Source organism: Sylvia atricapilla, chromosome 5 (genome assembly GCF_009819655.1).
Source record: "Sylvia atricapilla isolate bSylAtr1 chromosome 5, bSylAtr1.pri, whole genome shotgun sequence".
NCBI lineage: Eukaryota > Metazoa > Chordata > Aves > Passeriformes > Sylviidae > Sylvia > Sylvia atricapilla.
Window position 1 is genome coordinate 50,231,189 of NC_089144.1, and position 17,898 is coordinate 50,249,086.

Sequence of the window (17,898 nt, forward strand, 5' to 3'; positions counted from 1 at the left end):
GTCAGAAGTCATGCACTTCGAATTATCGACTGACTTAGAAATTTGAAATTTGATGGAAATAGTAGTATATGCAATTCTTAGAAAAGGATTAATGTTTGCGTTAAAAGTAAACTTTTGATAATTATGGGCAAAAAAAAAAAGCATTTCTTCTATTGGTCTCTAAGATGTGTTGACTCCAGTTGTTAACCTATTAATTTATGTAAAGTTAGGCCTGAAATCTCTTTCCTGTGTTTTCAGTTTATTTTCTCCAGTTCTGCTAAAATCAACATGCCTTGAACGGAGCTGCTCTCCCCAGTAAGGAGGATGTTGGAAAATGTATCAGAACTCCCATTTTTTAATACTCATTGAAGCAAGGACCACAACTGTCAGTTTTGTTGTCTCTTAATAGAATGTCCTTGCTATAAACTATTTCTGAATAGTCTGTCTAGAAGACATGTACCCAATTTCCCTGAGGAGACAGATCTCCACAACATCTTATAGAGGGTCGGTACAGTAGAGGATCTGTGTGAATTATTGGTGGTTTCTTCCCTAAAGTATTCTAAAAATGAAAATTTCATGTTGACTTGAAAAGTCTTTGTTGGCAAATAAAGGCAAAAATTACCAATTGAGGACAATTTGACAAGCTTTATCCAAAACTAAAGTAAATGCTTCCTTTCTTCTTCTTCTTTTTTTTTTTTTTTTTTTTTTTTTTTTTGTGAGGGTGTTTTAATTCTTCTTTTGGAAAATCGGGAAAAAGAAAGGAAAATGTGGCATTTTTCTGCATTCTTCCCTATATTGAGGAGGGGGTAAAATTTCAGTAAAACCTTCCTCAACTGATATATAATCACTAAATGTAGGTCACAGATTTGTCCAGAGAAACCACAGTTCCAAGTTAAAATTCCAAGTCAGGGATACATATGTCTGTTCGGTTTGGTTTTCTGCTAGCTCAGTTGGAAAAATGTGTGAAAAGAGATTTCTTTGATGCCATTTTTCAAGATTCTTGTGTACATTATTAGAACTCTACTTTTTCATCCTTGTAATAGTAATTACTCACTACAAAGTGGGGTCATTAGCCCTAATTCATATTTACAAATATACCAAATACAAATACAGTTTTAAGGTGAATCTTGTTCTGAAAGAGTGGAATATTTGTCATAGTAACATGTCTCAGCAGTCCAAAAGTGCTTACAGCACCCTTCCACTCAGTCTCAGTGGCAAAATAGGTCAGGACTGTCAGTTTTTCTCATTCTCTGACTGTAATGTAAATTCTGCTCCCCCAGACTTCAAGCAAAATATTAGTTTGTACTGAGTTTTCAGCTCCTTCCAGCAGTAACCATCTTAATTTAAAAAATATTAATTGCTTGAACTATTTTTCACACGTAACCTTTTCCTCATTGCAGAAACAGATGCCACCATCTTGCTTGTACCTCCATAAACTTTTAGGAAGCCATCAGATTTATTAACATTTTCTAGAAAACAATTTTCTCTTGAGTATCAGGTTATGTTGTAATCTACAGCTGATAGATGGTGGAAATACAGTGCCTGATTCCCCCACTGTAGGCACATTACAAGAGCCTCTGTGAAGTGGAGCTTCAGATCTGCCTTTCAGTGGCCAGATGGCCAGAATGTTTGTGTAGGGTGGGGGTTTTTTTTGTTCTTTGTTTGTGTTTTTTTAATTGTTTTTATTCCTTTCCATCATCTCTTGTAGAAATGTAAGAGTTGTTATTCTAAGCCTATAGTCTTTGTGAGAGAAACTGGAATTCCATCTGCTGTTGACTGAAGGAAGCTGGGGGGAAATCAACAGAAACCAACCTTTTTTTAGGCAGCATTTGCTGCTAGTTCTGAGCCAAAAAACTCAAGCCACTCTGCATGAAGTGTTCTGGATGGCTGGTGATTTAACCTGGTGGCCAAGGCACGCAGCTTTCAAAATGTTGTAACACTAGCCAGATTATTTTGTCTCCTCATTGTACTGATTCAAAATATTTTCTAGTCCAATGGAGCTGGGTACAGACAAGTTAAAATGCAAGTCAGTTATAGAAATAATGATTCTGATGTATCTCTTAACTTTGACTTTTTTCTTTTTGCCAGAAATCAAGGGTTGGCATAATGGTATTTTTCCCTAAGGAATTGTGTTTGTGCTTTTAATAGATTATAAAAGAAGCAGTTGAACAAAGTGATATATAGGGAAAGTGAATTACTGAGCTTAAGGGATATCTAAGAAATGAATTGGGATTTTCAGTCAGTATTAGGGAAAACCTCTTCCAAGCTGTGACAGCAAGAACAAATAGATTTTTAAAAGGTAGCAACTTTTAAAAGAATCAAACTGTTAAGCTTTTACAAATGAATGTTTATTTTTGTCCTCATATAACTTTGCTTTGCAGAAATTGTGATAGATATATTTACTAAGGTGGTTTAGATATCTCTAAGCGTTAAAACTCAAGTTCTACATAGTAGTCTATATTTTCTCTGTTACCTGAGAATAATGTATTTTCCCCACGGTAACCTACTTACACATCCACAGAATCTGCCCCAGAGTCATCAAATGAAATGCCTTCAAGCCTCACTCATACTGGGGTAGAGGGAGCAAATGAAACATTTTTCTGAAAAAAAAAAAAAAAAAAAAAATCACTGAAAGTGTTACTAAAAGATTTGAGAGTTTGAGGAGTGTCAAGCTAATTCTTCTTGGAGTACTTGAAGGTTCTCAGTAACCATGAGTATCTTCTGTGGGCTTTGTGTTGGTGGATTTATCCGTGGGTAGCTAATCCATTGGAATTATCCAAGTTTCTGGTTAATTTGTGCCAGAGATGTGCAACACTCATGCTTATGAGCCATATTGCATCTAAAAGCAATATATTTTCATTTTTTTTTTTGTTTAGCTTTTGTGCCTGTCACCTACTGTACATGGCTGTCAAGTAACTTGTGATTTTTTCTCCCCTGGGCCAGGCTGTGCTGTCTAATGACCAGTTTTGTTGTGGGTTAAGGAACATAGAGCTTGAAGGGAGAGAAAGAGAAGTGGTCTGATGGAGACATCTCTTAGCATGTCTTTGCTGTTACTGGTTTTTTGGGGTTTTATTCAGCAATTAGTATTATTCAGTTGCTTCATATATTTAGGGACAGCAATAATTGATTTAATTTATGGCCTCGAGTGTTTGAGATACCTGCAAATTGTAGTCCATGATCACTATTAGTGATCACTTGTAAAATATCTGTACTTTGAGTAAGATTTTTTCGGGTGGGCAAGTAGATTTATACACAAACTTTCCTGCTGAGTACTTTAGTGATACTTCAGATGGACAGAATTGCAGTTGTTCCCTGGAAATACCAAACTCACAGAAAGCTGCAGAAGGCAGGCTGTGCAGTTCAGCACTACTGTCTTAAGTTACAATGTAAGGTGTAACCAAAAGTATGTTTTCTACCACCATCTGTTAAAACCAGGTGAGGCAGTGCTCTTTTTCTCTCCCATGAATCATCCCTGATAACTCTGAAGGGGGATTTTCTCTTAACAGGCCGCCACTGCCTGACTCATAAAATTGCATCATCCCATTGGGAGATGCTCTGCCCAGAGGGGAGGAAACAACATTCCTACCTGGATATAATCCGAGCTTTGGCACACCACGGGCATCCTCCCCTACTGGCTCCCAGGGGACAAGAGCTGCGGTAACCAGCACTGGACCTTCAGAGGGAGACCCGACCCTTCTACAGGATCACTGCTTCAACCAGAACCACATCTGTCACTTCAACAGCACCGCAACCACCATTTAATTGGGCTGCTACCACCACCCTGAACAACTGGCTGCCAGTGGTCCTGTACTATTGCATTTGTTTTAATTTTCCAACTAAATTATGGCTCTGACTATGTAATCTCTCACTGGTTTGCTTTCAAACTACTACACACTGCCAGAGGAAACGTGGTACACAAATGGTACTCAGTGCTGAGATTGCCCTCTCTCAGTTTAGCTCATTCTTTCTGCTCAACTTAACACTTAAAATCTGTGAATTCTTGTGATCTGAGGTCATCAGCTGCCATCAGCACCACTCGTTTACTCTGCTGGGTAAGAATAGATCAGCTACTCAAGAGAGGCAGATGAGATTTTGTTTTGATGAGAAACATTAGGACAGTGGAAAACAAAGAGGGCAAGTAGAAAATGTTAATTTCTGGAGCAGGATTTGAATAGCGTGCTGTAAGAAAGATTGGAGTCTCTCCTTGAGTGAGCAAGCAGCCTTGTGTGCTCAATGGCATGGGTTTTTTTGATCTAAAATTTCTGCCAAATATAAGGGAAGCTACAGATTTACCAGCAGTGTATGGATCTTTGGCATGCAGCACCTGTCCTGTGCAGCCACTTTCCATGAGACAGAAACTTGGAGGTGGTTTGGAGGATACGGGGAGGACACCCACAAGTTTTTGTGGTTGGTGTCTGCTGCGGTATAGACACATTGTATGGACATGTCCTTTCAGCTCAGAAAAACTCTCTGTTGAGTAATATGTTATAAAATATTTGTATGTCCTGTTTTTTTTGACATAATGCTGTATTTGCCATCCAAGAGAAGCAGTTTTCAATTCTGTTTTATAGAGAAATTATTTATATTTCTCTTTATTTTTTCAGCCAGTGTTGCATACTTTCATGCTTATTTTTGCAGGGTTTTTTATGCTATGTTTACATACAGAATAATGTTATTCTGAATTTTGTAGTGAAGGCTGTTTTGTCAGATGATGAAATAGACTGTTTTTATACCTAGAAATAATGGTGCATCTACGATGTAGGCAGCCTAAGATTTATAGGGTCTTTAAATACTCATTTTCTTGTTTTGTAAGTAGTTGGCTTTTTAAATGAGGTGATAAATAATTTTATTGTTCACCCAGGTATAAGGGAAGGGATTTATACCAGCGCTTGCTCTTCAGTATAGTTTTTTTTATCTGCCTTTCACCTGACTAGAAATATCTCCATGCATTTGAAAAAAGGTATGTTTGTGCTATTAACTTGTTTTATGATGTACCTGTATAAAGGCAGGAATTTCAGTACAGCAGATATGTCACAATATATACAACTTCCCTGGATTTGGTTTCAATGGATAAAGCCTTTTTGGCTTTGTCATTTTTAGGAAGGAAACTGAAAGGAAGAAGTTTCATTTACAAAATGGGGGAAATTTTATATGTTGTTTGTTGGGGTGTTTTAAAAGGAAATTAATTTTTATTTATAAGCTCGTAATGGAAGTAGTTTCTAATAATTTTCAAAGTACAGAAAATGTTTTAAAACATTTTTATCCATGCTTGGGAAGCTTGCTCCTCTAGGCATTGTTATCGACAGTGAGTCCTGTTTTACAGTATGATTGTATTGATATCAATGAACAGGCAGAAGCAGAGCAGAGCAACAGAATAATAAAGGAAGAGGACTTCAAATAAGTTTTATACCTTAGGAAAATACTAATTTTTACAACCAACCCTGCAAGTATCGTGCTACTGAAGATACATGCTGGGTTTTTGTTAAATCCTGTGTGTGTTTGGGATACCCGTATGATCTGTAGTATTTCTCCCTACATGACAAATATGGAAAAAAACTTTCACCTGTGGAACTTAAAGTCCCATTTTTGAAAATACCTGTTTGTTTTTTTTCCCTAAGAGAACAAGAGAAAATGTGTCTCTTTAGTCATAAAGTAAATCAATAATTTTATGTTCAGATTGTTGCACTGCTTGGAGAGCAACCTTGCACACAATTAGGGGGAAATCTATCTTACTTGGTTAGAGACTGTTCCACACCCCTGCAGTATTCATTGCTCTAAGTGCTCCTCATTTACACTTGAGGATCTTGCAGTCTCTCACATTCTCCTTTAAAAGAATCACTGATAAAACTGATAGATCGTCCTGGTATCTCTGGATCGTCCTGGTAACTCTGAGTTGCATTGAGTCTCCAGAATATCTGCAAATACCCTTAATGGTTTTGTTTATTGACTTTTGTTTATTGTATATATATGTTATATTATACACATCTATACACATATATGTATATATAATATATGTATGTATATACATATATATGTGTATATAGTTTATATTTGTGTATAAATGTATATATTGTGTGTATATGTATATATTTTGTTTATTGTGTGTTGTTTATTGTATTTTGTTTATTGTATATATGTATATAAGACAAAGTATATTGCTAGGGACTGTCAGTTAATTGAAACCTCAGAAGCAAGATGTGATCCATGAGGCTCAGCAAACCCTAACAGGGCAAGTAGTAGTGCCAGAACCAATCTTGTGTGAAGTAGTTACACACAAAGCCAAGTGTACATTGGAGTACTGGAAAACTTTTGAAAAAAATCTGTAATTGGGTCTAAAATGGCTCAGATTGTACAATCAAGAATCCAGCAATGTATATTTTGTTAAAGAAACAATCCTAACCAACTAAGGCTAGAGACCACAAAATCTGGAAATGTTCCAGGTGAATACTGGCAGATTGATTTTACTGAAAGGGCAGTAAAAATCCTCCTAGTTCTGGTGGATACCTTTTCTGAGTGTCCAGTAGCCTTCCCTTGTCCCACCAGTCAGTCTAGGGAAGTGACTAAAATACTATTAGATCAAATAGTAGCTAGATTCAAGGGAATTTGGGAAGGTCATCAGACAGATGTTCCCATTTTATTGCAGAAGTGGTACAACAGGTTCAGAACGCCTTGGGAATAGCTTGGAACACTCATACTCTTTATAGGCCCCAAGCCTAGTGGCAAAGCAGAGTGAATGAATTACACAAACAGATTGCAATTGGGTAAATATGTCAGAACACCTCCTTGACATGGCTCCAAGTCTTACCTGTTACTCCAAATTAGAATTCAGTTGCGGGGTACCAGCAAAATAAGCCTCTGTGAGCTGCTATATGGTCTATACCACATACTCCAGTAAACACACATGTAAAAGGAGGGATTTGTTTTAATTATTACCTCATTTTTCTTAGTAAAACTTCACAGGATTTGTAGCTAGCAGTGGTGATTTCCAGACCAATGGGATTAGACCCAGCTAGAGAACCCAGTTAGAGAACTTCCAACCAGGAGACTGGATCTACTTGAAAGACTGGAGAACCACTCTGCTCCAGCCAAAGTGGAAGGGACCTTCCTAAGAACCACTGACAACTTTGAAGCTGGATGAAGTAGAATTCTGGATACATCATTCCAGAATTAAAAGGGCCAAAGCCTATTGGGTAATTGAACAGTTGTCTGAGAAAAACCAAGATGCTTAACTCTTTTTTAGTAAGATGTATGTTGATTGTTATTTTGTCTAGTAGAAGTTGTGGAATGCTGCTTTGCTGATTTCTCTCCTTGTTTGTCTCTTTTAGCAAGGAGGGTGCACACCTCCCTTATAGAGACAACAGAAAGTTTGACATGCTGTCATTAGGGAAAAGAATACCAACTTGTGCCTTCTTCCTGGCAATCACCCTACTCCAAAGAGGAACTTTCTCCTTACCATGAGAGATTCTTAAACACAAAATTTAAGGGATTTATATAATGTATTTCATGAAATGTGCTTTATGGTCTTTCTTGAAAACAAAACTAACTGGGTCTTTCCACTGCTCATCTAACACCAGCTAGGAAGGAAGTTTGGTCCTGTCTTTGCTTTGCTCAGTATGCAGCCATTGCATTTGTCTTCTCATCTCAATAATCAGAGCTACACTAAGAATGGACTTCATTTGAATTAGGGGTAATTAAGATAAGGTCTGCTGCAAAATCTGTCACCTGTTTCTCTGTGCACCATCCACACAGGTGAGGCCACTTCTGCAGCTCTGTAGATAGAATATGATTCCATTGCCTTTCCCCTGGAGAGGAGAGATGCGCCTGTGACAGCCAATCTGGCTGGAAATTCAACACAGTGCATATAACTCATAAGTGTCAGAAATGAGGCAAATTATAAACTTCAGAATTCTTTAGAAAAGGAGAACAAGCATTTTAGAAAACAACTTTGAAATAAATGTTAAAATGAGGACTGTAAGGAAATCAACATTTAAGGGTGCTACATTTCATGTCTGATTTATTTGAAACTGCTATTTGCTTTTGTCACAATCAAATATTCCAAGAAAATGGTATTCATAGCTATTGTACAAGAATTTTCTAAGTCCTTGTGATTCAAGTATAAAAAAAAAGTCAGGAAACATTATGATTTTCTCCATCTTTTATTTTATTTTTCATAACCCAAGATAAGCCCTTATTTCACATCTAGAAATACTTGAAATAATAGCTTTTCAGGTAGGAATAAGACTTAGCAGCAGTTAGGCTATTATTTTCACTAAGCCAAATAATAGGCTTTAATAAATGGTCTCTTCTTAGCTGTGTTGTCCATTATTAACATGATTACATCATTCCTGTAATATTCTTATTTTGAAGGACTCTTGATGGTGCTTTTTTCCTCAAGAGAGTGGTGATCTGAGTGTTAGTAGCTGGTGCTGACTGATGTGCCAGTTGTGCCTGTCCATGGAAAGCTGCCTTTTCCCCAGCCAGTTTCTGACAGCTGATGCACTTGGGTCAGTCATCCCTGTGCAAAGTGCATGGCAACTTAAAAGATCTTGCTAAAAACTGTGTGCAGTGCACCTGGGATTGCAAATGCTTTGGGTTTTCTGTGTATTTTTGAAGATAAAAGAAGAGTTTAATATTAACTGAAGGGACCATTAGTGCTGGCCAGTTTGCTTTATTAACCATAGCTGAAATATACACCAAATATTTTTAATGCAAAACCTTTCATTTTCTTTAGCATTGCTGTTGTCACATATCCTTGGGGTGAAGAGAACACTGCATGTTAAAGTGTAGAGCCTGCTGATTCCCATCCTCTCCAAGTTCAGCAGCCTCCAGATCAGAAACCTGCCAGAGTTTGTGCTGGAGTGCCCAGTAGCTTCCTTAAACCAACTTGATCTTTGTAGCCAGAAGAGAGCAGAACACAAGAGGAAGGTGTTTTAATGCAGTAAAAGAGCTACATGTCTGTCTTTCTTACCCTAAGACCTCTGCCCTGTGGTACAGAGTAACAGAAATTTTGCTTCTTCACATCCCACAGTAGAATTGTTAACAAAATATCAGAAAATCGTATAGCAGTAGTTATGCTAAGGCTTCTTGGCTAGCATTAGGGCACTAGGCCTTGGGAAGGTAGCCTGGGAATATGTTGGGTCTGTGGAAACAATAATCAAAGGGATTAGCAAAGCATGAAGAACATGCTGAAAGGGAAAACCGTCTTAAAGATAAAGTTTGAAATATTACTAGGAGGGGGTCTAGTGACGGGGAAAAGTAAATTTTGGTAATTAACCTATAGTTTTAAATAAGACAAGCATGTAGAATTTATTACTTTAGAAGTCTGTTACCTAGTAAATGAACGTCATTGCTTTGATCAAAGAATTTTTCTGTTTGTCACGTAGTATGATGAAGTAATCTTTGTAAAAAGGTATAAAAACCTGAGTCTTGATGAGGGTCTTTGGGAATCCTGATTTGGGACGTTGGTCCCCAGGAACCCGGGCCCCGAATAAAGCACGACATAAACTGACTCCTTGTTAGTTTGTGTTTTCACTTCGTTTCGGGCAACAGAATCAATACGCTTTATTCTCTGTGCAGTTTCCTTAGGGAGATTATTTTAGTCTGACTTCAGCTTGTAACTGTTGCCATTCTTTTGGATCAGTTTGCTCCCAGATTGGCAAAATCAGCTGTGATAGTGTTGCTTGTAGTCTGTCATAGGCTAGAGATTATTACATATATTACTTGACTGTCAGGGCTTGATCTTATTTCAGTAGTTACTGCTTTCTCGCTTAGGGTTATTTTCAGCTAGATCCTTCTCCAGACCTGGCCAAGACTGCAGTCTCAGAACTGCTGAACTGCCAATAACCTCTTAAACTGATGAAGACAGTGTTGTGAGGAGTACAGAAGAGTTAGAATAGGAGTGAATACTAATCTCTTAGTCATCAAATCTACTATTTCCAGGAAATAAATGTATTTAGTCACACCTTAAAAGCAGCATCCTCCAAGGGAAGTGCAAAGATCTTTCGGTGGCCCATCCAGAGGCGTGGAGGGGTTGCCAGTTGGTATTTTGTCACGGTTTTTCGGTGTGAATCACTTTTTTTACCTGATACCTTTTGTTATTAATATTGTTGCTGTTGCAGTTCACTTTCTTATCTCATTTCGGCTTCCAGTAAATTGTTCTTATCTCAACACGTAATTTTCACCTTTTTGTCCCTGCAATTCTCAATTTTTACCTTTCTGTGCCTGCAAATCCCACTTCCAGAGTGGAAACAGGGAGGGGAGGGATGGGATATCGAGCAAGCGTTTCGGGAGAGTCTCAGGTAGGGAGAGTGCAGTTCCTAAACCAAGCCACCTATAAAATACAGTATCACAAGAACTGATAATTAAAAATTAACTTTATGTCATTTGCAGCCTATGCAAAGTGCAAAGTTATTGACTAACCTGGTCCTTACTCTCTTACATGTAGCCAAGTGCCTGTGAGAAAGGAGTACTCAGAGGTTGATGACACAGTGACGGTGTCACTGATGCTTGAGAAACCTCTGGATGGAAAGCACAGGGTATTTGTGTTCTCTGCTGGAAAGCACAGTGTATTTGTGTCCCATTCTGTGGCACCGTGGAGGGCTTGTCCTAAAAAGACAAGTGATGTCTCATAAAAGAAAAAGGCACTGCTGTGGAAAAACAGCAAGACCAATTTCTGAGAATTAAACAGCATATAAAAAACATGTAGCTCTTGGCTAAAATTTTCAGTACTGTCTTATATTCCTCAGAGCAGTTCAGGAGGGAACCATTTCCTCCTTGTTTTCTGAGTCCCTGAAGATTGAGTAATGGATGAGAATAAAAACATTTTGATGGCAAGAGGTTTACAGTGGGATCATTGTCAGATCGGTACCTCAAGGGCTCTACCGGGGGCCATTGTCATGCCTGTTTCCTTTCTGCTAATGAGTGGATCCAGCTCTCACTGAGGTACAGGAGAGATCAGTGTAACAGCCCAAGAGCTCACAGTGGCTCATCTTTCTTGTCAGCCTCCCGTACTCACTCTGACAAAGTGAAAGGCTTTGGAAAAACCAGACTCATTCAATGTAATTGAACTAAATGGATATAGGACACTTATTAAGCATTAAACAGAATACTCTTTTCTGGCTTTTGCAAAGACTACAGCTCTTTGTCATTTGATAATAGACATTCACTTAGGAGTCTTCTTTTTTTGTGTGTGCATTGAGATTTTTAAGGTATTTTACTCACATCAGTATTAATGGGAATTGTGCAAGTAAACCCTGGGAACTCAGAAAAATAAAACCTGAGACCTTTGTGTTTCTAGTAACCAAAAGCCTCGAATAACTGAGAATCTGTAATTGGTTCTATTATGGGACAATCTTGGATGGGAAAAAGAGCTCCAAGTATAAATGAAAGTCACCCACTTAAGGGCAAGTTCTACAGTCCTAGCTTTGCCTAGAGAGTAACTTGCTCTTTCTTGCTCTTTAGATAATCTATGTCTGTCCAGTTATCCCAGCTTTTTGTGGAGTAAAAGTGAACTCAGAATAAAGCAGTATGAACCTCCTGCTTCCCAGTCTGAAACCTTCATATATGTTTCCTATATAGGGTTATCCTCTTGCTCTGTTGTTGTCATTCAGAAATATAGTTTTCAACATGAGTAATTGTATTGAAATTATAATTTTTATTTCAGTGTTTAATTTCAGTGATCTGAAAGTACTGGTAAGACTGGCATTTTCACCTTTCCAGTTCAGTTCTGCATAGACTCAATAGCACTCATTTTACAGTTTATGGGTGCTTTTTATCCTCAAAAGGCTTTTCAAATATCAACCATATTTTCTTGTCATTTAATGCTTTGGCATAACCCAGACCTAGGTGTGAAACCATCAGAGTTCACAGCACTTGTAAATTGGACAAAGCCACAAAGAGGTGATTACTTGTTAGTGTTTATCTTATGAAAAAGTATTTCAGCACAGAAATACTGTTAATGTCAAAATTTACATGATGAGACCAACCTTACAGTAAAAGAATTCCAAAATCTAGTGTGTTTTTATTCTGCTGTTTCTTTTTTTAAAGGTGGAAAAACTGTGGGAGGAACATGGCTGTAAATTGCTGTAGTCTGAAGAGTTAGTGGAAGTAGGAGCAGAATTAAAATTCACTTACCACTGCTGCCCTTCAATGAAGCATCTCACAGTCCTTCAGAGTAACTTCCTTCTTGTGAACCCAGCTGGCAATTAAAATGGAAGTACTGGAATGAAGAAGGAACCAGGGAAAAGGACAGGTAGTGTAGCACTGCATTCTTGTTTTATTAGTATGTGGGGGAAAAAGAGATATTTGCCTGGTATACAGTATGACCTGTCTCTGTTTTGTCCCCTCATTTAGTTATTGCAGTTAGCTAAAGAAATACCCTACTTGTTTCTCATGGTTTCCTTATTAATTTGGTATAGTACTTTGTGCATTTCCTTTGCCCTTCTAGAGAGTAGGGATTTTCCTGAATGAATCAGTACACACCTACTCACAGCTGTAGAGAAATTTCAGTCCTTTGGGGCCACCTGTGGCTGTGCTAATGGTAGGCACAAAGCCAGGACTAGTAAAGCACTGAGCTAGTTCTTCTATTAGTTGTTTGCACCTATCTCAAAAAGACAGTCTCTGGGTCTTAAAAGAAAGATTGCTTAGGAACAGCTCAATATGCATATAATATGCCCCGTTCCTACCTCATTTACTTATGTGTAATCAGAAACAAGCTCATTAATGCAGAACAGAGTTATGTCAAAGTAGAGCTAAGCTGATAGGAGAAACGAACTTCTTACATTTGGGATGTTATCCTTTCTTAAGAGAGGAGTTTGCCTAGTAAAATTACTACTGTTTAGCTGAAAATGATGCTTTAGGAAGACTTTCAGCAAGGCTGCTACCTGTTTGATTTCTCTTTGTACTGAGATCTTCTGAATGCCTGCAATAACCCTCTCTTCATTTTTCCCTGGTTGGGAACATTCTGGTTGTGTTCCACTAGATGGCTACAAGGAAAGTAGTTTGGCAGGGAGCAGAAACATACAGCTCTTGGTATGCAGGGAAAACCTGTCTGGGATTTTTGTCTTTTCTTTACAACTTCACTCTCTGACTATGGGATACAGCTGAGCTTCTCAAGCCAAAAGTCATGTTCAGTGGCATTGGAGAACTGTCTTATTGGAGACTGCAGCAAATCCAACACAATGATCCACTTGATCCTGGTTTCATTCAGTGATGTTGCCAAGACTGGAGGTTTATCCTGAGTGTTGTGGGCAGTGGAGCTTATCATGGGCCCCTGTAACATGCAGATATCAAAACAAGTGTGGCCTTGCAAAGGTTATGCTACACAGGATGCTTGTCTGTAGGGCTACAGGAGCTAAAACTGGATCTGTGTCTGATTTTGTCACCTACAGCACCACTGAGGTCCAGAGCATGAGCAGGCTCCTAAATAAATTGATTTTATTTCCATTAGATTAGCCAGAGCACCTTATTCCAGCTTTGTCCCAGCTGCAGGAGGACAGAGATTACTTGCTGTAGAATAAATACCTGCCTGGACTGCACTCTGTTGCCAGTGCTTCCTGAACATAAGTGAAATTGAGAGAGAACTTACACTTGGGCAGCATTTTGAGTTACATGGCAGTGATGGTTTGATCTTGGTATAGAAGACCAAAGTCACTGCCTTGCTGCTTTTTTGATTTTCAGAACCAGCATAACTCTTAAGTGCATGGATATTGGAGAGTCTTAACTGGGATCAGTGAGATGCAGCCAGTAAGATTTTCTTCTAGTTGTAGCAACTGGTTGGGCTTTTATTGTTGTGGCTTTTCCTACAGGACTATAGCACATGAAGGAAGTATCATTATTTGCATTCAGTAAAATAGGAGAATAGAAGTACTTCCCAGTGATAGGGCTTCCTCAAAGTCTTCCTGCCTATCTGTGGCAGGTATGTGAAAAATAGAAGGTTAAAATCCCATTAATTCCAAAAAAGATGGTGAAATGGGGAGACCCCTGCCATGTCTCTGGGGTTTTGCTGTGTGGCTTTGGCTGGAGGCAGTATTGTAACTAATGTAAATGGGAAAATTCCTACTATCTCCTTTACTGGCTTTACATATGCAGCACAGGATGCAAAAATGCAGATGCCCTAGAGAAGGCTCTTTTTTAAAGTCCTTTTTTACCTAAACATCATCTGGATGAATCTGTAATTTGTTCTCCAAAAAGTGAAGAATGCAAATAGTAACGCCCCCCCCCAAAAAAAAAATCAGAAACTAATGCTGTACTGTAAACAAAAAAAGCCCACAGTGAAATGATAGGAAAATCCTACATGGTCATTATCACCAACATTTTCTACGTTTCATGTAATATTTTAAATCAAGACAATTGGATATAAGTGTGTAATGAAAGTTATACTTGCATATCAGTCTTAATTCTGATTTACGTTAACCAAGATTTGGCCGTATCGTGAGAGTGTGGCTCTCCTTTGTTCATTCCCCTTTCTAGCTGCCACAACAGAACTGAAACTCCCCTCACAAACCCAAGTTTTAGTCAGTTTTATGAATTTATTCCTTCTTCCCCGATGTATCTTTCCACTCTGCGCTTTCTGCATCTCTGATTATTACAATTTCTGTTGTGTTTTAGGTAAAGTCTTTGTCAGGATACAACCCTCTGTATTCTTTTACTGTAAATTAGTGCAGTATTTTGTGTGGGCACATATGGAGGTGTAGAGATAGGAATAGTCATCTCAAAGTTCACAAAATGAATGTAAGTCAGACTTTTCTGCGGTTCAATATATTTAGGAGGGACAACCTACCATTTTTCTTGCAGCCTCGGTTAAGCTGTTGGGAAAATAGTTCTACTGTGCCAAGTAGTTTCTGATACATCCATTACTTTAATGAAACTCTATGCTGTAACTTATGCACAGCTTGAGAATAAAGGGAGAGAGTAGAGGAGTGCCTGCAGCATGATCCAGTTCTGTGAATTCCATGAAATTCTGTACTTTGGAAACTTGTGGTCACCATTAAGGTTGTTCTCTGTTATCTGTGTCTGTGATTCAGACAGCAAGTGTCTGTCCTGGGGTAGGGCATTGCAGTGTGGAGCAGGTGAGGGGTGAATCGCACCGGGGCGTGCACTTCATGTAATGGAGAGTGCCCATGCTCCAGTGGTGGCATCTCCCCCCAGTTTACCAGGACATCTGAGATTTCCTGACATCACTTCACCTGACACTCTTCTGGGCCAGCAGTATAAATTCAGTGTCTCAAGAGCCTATTTTTACCCTAATTTACCTTTTTGGGCTTGTCAACAAGCAAGGGCTCTGTATGGTCAACTCCTGCATTGCTCTGTATCCCCTGCCATTTGAGAACATCTTTCCTGTAATTCTTCAAGAAGCCCTCACCTTCCTGTGAAGATACTCTTTCCTAGAGTACAAAATGATATATGTATAGAAACCAAGTATGGGAAACAAATATAAATTGTTCTTCAGCTATAAGTTAAAGTCAATATTCCAAGGAATAACTGTGTTTATGTATGGGATTCTGTTTACCTGCAGTAACATTGTGAAGAATCAGATATTCTAATTGACATGTTTACTGTGGCCATGTCTAGCATTTGTACGTGTCAGCCATTGGGATGTCAGTCATAGTTGTGAGGCACCGCATTTACACAGAGAATTGACTTAGTCCTTCTCCTCAAGGAGACATTCCTTGAGGAATGAACATTCAACTCTTCAGCTGAAAACTGGGGGTTCTTAATAATCAGGAGATGAAAATGAAGGGGCCATAAAGAGAAGAGTTTTTATGTCTTGGAGATTTGGGATTCTTTCCTAGTGTCCTCAAGGCATTCATTGAACTACTTCAGAAATCTCTGAACCTCACTTTGCCTCAGCTGCTCCATCTATCTGCACTTGTCTCTTAAGCCTCTTCAAAATCAGGTAGTGATAGTCTAAGTGTGGGCTGTTGGTGCTGAACACACAGTGGTGCTGCTCAACTCTGAAATAATTTTGTTCATCTTACCAGTTCATCTTGGAATTACTGGCTTGGTAAACTTATATATCCCATGACTAATTTACAGTAACTGGTACAGAAATGTGTACAAATTGTTACTTTTCCAGCTGTGGTTCCCAGAGATGCAAAATGCAGAATGACCAACCAACTTTTCAGATAATTAATCAACAGTAAAAAGGAGGGGAGCTGAAGTTCTCTTGTCCATAATGCAGAGACACTAACTAGCAGCAAAAAGTCAGCTTTAAATTAACCACTGCCCAGGCAAAACTCTTGACTTTGCCTATATCTCAATTATGTTGTGCAGAGGAGCTGAGCAGCACAGTGCATCCCTGCCAGAGGAGTCTTCCCAGGCTGGCATGGAGGGTGAGGAGCCAAGAGAAGTACCTGGACTAATTCCTGCTAATTGCCTCCTAGCAGGCAATGGCTCTGCATGGGCTGCTCAAGAAAAGCCACCTTCAAAATTCAGCTCCACCAGGAAAAAAAAAAAATCCACAGCACTAAGGACACCCAAACATAAAATTTGTATTCACTGGCCAACAACTGTCACTGTTAGATCACCCACCACCTCTCCCCACTTCTCATGTATCACAGGCAATCAACGGGCTGGTCAAAGCTTGGTGCTCAGGTAGTGGTTTTTCTGCTAACTATGTTTTTCCCTCATTGTGCACAGGGGACTGCTGTGGGAGAGATGGGAATGCAGTCAGAAGCTGCACAACATGTATCAGGAATACTGCCAGGGCAGCCAGTTTTCTCTTCACTTGTTGCAGCTCTGTGAGCAGAATCATACTCTCTGTGTATATGTGGGAAAAAAGGTCTGATAAAAAAAAAAAAAAAAACCTACAGTGATAAAACAAAGGAATTCTCAAAAGGCAGAAAATTCAGAGCTCACACATTGGTAGTCCTGCACTCCCTGTGCAGCTCAGAGAGCCAGACTAGCTCAGCTAGTGCTGAGGGATTTCAGCCATACAGGAGAGTTCAAATGCTCTCTCAGCTAAATGCCTGCTGTTTGGAGAATCTCCACACAAACACTTGCCCACTGAGTAGTTAAATTTCACAAGCAGCTTTCATTCCTATTTCTGTGTTGCTTTTCATCAGCTTAGTGTATATCTCTCTTGTTCCTGTACTGTTATGTTTTGATAACTTCATTTCTTTAGCCTGCCTGTCCCCTTGTTCTGCTTCCAAGCGCTCTGTTTCCCAAATTCCTTCTCAATACATTAGTAGCACTAGAGAAATGCTTTAATTTCCATAGGACTCTGCTGCTCTCTGCTCACCAGAGGGGCATCTGAGCAGATTCTCTCTGTATCAGCTGCTGAAGTTTGTTTATTCTGCACCCAGGAGGTGAAAACAGAAATGAGTAGGATTTTCCATGTCTTCTGAAAAAGTTTAGTTTGAATATCCATCTCATGCAATTTTGTCCTAATTTACCTGAGACTGTAAGTCCCACTTTTGCTTCTTTCTGATGTTACTTATTCTCAACATGGGCTGCAGTAAGACTGACAGTGTAAGAACCTGAATTTCCTGCAGTAAAATTTGTAGCTTATCATATTCAATAATAAGGAAGTAAGTTGTAACATTTATGAGTTTGAAACTCATAGTGAAATAAAGCTATGGTGGAAGACCATAAAACACATAAAGATAATACAATATTTAATATCTTCCAACCTACTGGACTAAATTTATTCATGAGGTTTAGATCTAAATGCCATCCTATCTCAGGTGGGACAAGTCAACTTTTTTCCTATGACACAATATTATAATGGTAAGAATCTTTCTGATCTAAATGAATTTGAAACTTAGCAAGAACATAATTGCCATGTGCCATGTGCATTCCTGTGATTTGGTCCAAGATCAATTTCCCAGAGCAGGTGAAAATTCGTGGATTAACACACAGACATGCAGACACACACATGCTACAAAGGCTAGATCTCTACAAATAACTTGTTTCCTTCTC

The 17,898-nt window shown here is 38.8% G+C and overlaps 1 long non-coding RNA gene across 1 annotated transcript; it reads left to right on the forward strand.

The window, feature by feature from the left end:
• Positions 1-459: 459 nt before the first annotated feature.
• Positions 460-16,546, forward strand: LOC136360898 (uncharacterized). The gene is made up of 3 exons (XR_010743538.1): positions 460-483; positions 12,025-12,229; positions 16,252-16,546. It is a non-coding gene; the product is annotated as an uncharacterized lncRNA (long non-coding RNA).
• The last annotated feature ends 1,352 nt before the right edge of the window (positions 16,547-17,898 follow it).